We start from the raw sequence: 2,751 nt of genomic DNA, 5'->3' as shown, positions 1-2,751 counted from the left end.
TGTGTGGTTGGACTTGAACTTCCTTACCCCAAAGTCATTTTCTGCTCCTGGCTGTTTGGGAAATTTCCTTCTCAGAGATTCATTCTTTAGGATCCAACACTAGCCCACGACCAACCCAAGCCTCTGCTTTCAGTAAGTTAAGCTGTCTTTAGTCATAAGCTGATCATGAAATTAGCAAGTTTTTATTCAGACCTGAGGAGGTGGCAACATCATTGCTATGTATTTACGCCTTACATTATTCACCCTGAGAACAATGGGAACTTTACTGTCCCCGGCTAGCAGATGAGGACATGGATGCTCTGTTAATTAGCTTGTTCAAGGCCACACGACTATGGTATTTAAATCCACATCTGTTCGACTCCAGCGTCTGTTACACCCTAGTGACCACCCTCTGTTTGATGCTGGTCTGTGACTGCTGTGGGAGTTTATGGCAGATGGAGAGTGAGAATCACAATGGTGTTGAGGAGTCGGGACAAGAAGAGGGACTACCTGGAGCCCAGGGCACTGGACCCTGAGAAGGAAAGGGTGTGAAGAGGGAATTAGAGCCAAGGAAGGGGAGCTCGGTGCACAGAGGACCCCTGACAGCCCAGCTCCGCGTTAAGAAGTACTAGTCTTTGACTATATTGAATCCTTTATAAACCAGATTTCCTACAAAAAGGAAGGCTCACAGGCCTGATTCCTACCGACTCCACAGTGCTTTGAGGATGTCCTGGTAACAAAGGAAGTTACTCTCTGAGTTTCTACTTGGATTTCACCCGAAACCACCATGGTCTTCTGCTCAGGTCTGAATATCTCCGGCACCCTCCGATTTTCAACTTCCAGGACCAGGACAGATTTTGAACAGCAGTGGCCTTCCACTAAACATCTCCAAAATACCTCTGCTAACATCCTGGTGCTCAAAGGAGCCATCTCCTCTGTCAGGCCTTCAGCCTCCAGGCACCAGGTACATCATCCGTGAACCTGTGCCCTGCACACGCCAGCTCTCCCGGACGTCTGATTACAGGACGTTTCCGTCCCCATCTGGTGAAGCCTCCTGATACCTGCTCACATCGTATCTCTCTCCTGCTCATTAGCCTTCAATGGTGTCTCCTACAAAATCAAACTCAGACTCCATAGTCTCGAAGTCTTAGATCCAAGGCTCCCTCTGCACCCTAGTCTACTTGCAGCCAGCCTCGTTTGACCCTGTTTTCTCTCCACAAGCCCTTTCTCCAGTTCAGTAGGTTTAATCAGTCACTGATTCCGAACTCAGCTGGGCCTACTTTCCACACTTTGGCCTTAGAGAACACCCACAGCTGGAAGGTCTTCCTCATTTTTCTCCTCTGTGAAACCCTCCCCAGCCCACGGGACCAGCTGGATTCCACCCCTGCAGGGAAGCTGTCCTGTCTCTCGTCCGCCTCCTCCCGTGGTTGCCAGTGCATGGGTCACACGCTTGGCACTTCAGTGTTCCCTGCACACAAACATAACTACTTGCTCCTGGATCTGACTCGACTCCCTGGCCAGTTCTGTAGGTCAGGGCCCAGACCTGCCCCCTTCCAGCACTTCACAGCAGCCCTTCCTCTGCCCCTTCCTCTGGCTGCCGGGCCTGATGTCCTTCCACTCTTTTAGAAAATTTCAGTTCCAATGAACAAGTCATATCCTTTCAAATATGAGCTCTTGGGCCATGAAATCTCCCCTCTGGGCCTTACTTCATGCATCTTTATAAAGGAGGGGGTTGATGACCTCTATGGCCCCTTCCAAGTCAATGATGTAGCAACTTTGCCCTCCAGGTTCCCTTTTCTGAACACCCTTCAGGTATCTTGTCCTTCCCTCTCTGTCCCCAGACTCACGACTTCACCTGCCTGCATTCAGCATCTCTCCTCTGGCAGGCCAGCCACCCTGCCTCCCCTAGGAGTCTGGCTTCCACAGCTCACATGGCTGAGCTGGGCACTCCTCTGGCCTCCATGAATTGTCCCTTCAAATTGCCCGAATTCTCTCTGGGTCACTGCCGAGCCCAGGAGCAGAGCAAGAGTATATCATTCTGTGGGCAATGTAATCCACCTGCAGTTTCTCTTTCTGGGCCTCACCGAGGGTGACTGGAAATGAATGAATACCTAACAAAATGAGGGTGCGCTGGTGCATTTAACAAGTGGAAAGAGTAGTTTTGGTGCGACATACAAACAAAAAGTGTTCTGACTGGTGCCTTTTGTGGTTTCCCCATAGACTGGCACCAGGAGCCTCTGCACCAGCCCTGTTTCAAGCCAAGCAGGATGGCTGCCTGGTCTTCAGGGAAGCGCCCAGCTTCTGTTGTAGAACCATTTTTCCAGCCCCTTCCAAACCTGTCACTCTGCCTGCCTCTCTCCTGAACCCCACTGTCCCCTTGACACAGGGGCATAGGGACTGCCTGAAGCAGGAGCTCCACCCTCTCTTAGACTCACTTCAATCTGAAGCTTGTCAGTCCCGTCTCTCCTCTTCGACTTTACAATCTGGTGGCATCTGTGCCCCTTCACCGCCAACACGGAATGAGCACAGAAAGAGGACTCAACGGAACCTGTCAACTGACACTAGGCACATGTCCCTCGGCCATCTTCTCAATCCCTCCCCTTCAAAACCAAACAAAAACGGCAAACAGGAAACGCTCGTCTTTTAAAAATTACTCTATTATTATCAAATAGAACCACAGTATCCAAAATGTAATTATAAAGTTCTATCCCCAACTAAGTGGCCCTGCCCCGCTCCTCCGAGTGGCCGGCAGCCAAATCACTCCCCCCGTGC

Source organism: Camelus ferus, chromosome 7 (genome assembly GCF_009834535.1).
Source record: "Camelus ferus isolate YT-003-E chromosome 7, BCGSAC_Cfer_1.0, whole genome shotgun sequence".
Lineage (NCBI taxonomy): Eukaryota > Metazoa > Chordata > Mammalia > Artiodactyla > Camelidae > Camelus > Camelus ferus.
The sequence above is the reverse complement of the archived record's forward strand: the minus strand, read 5'-3'. Positions refer to the sequence as shown.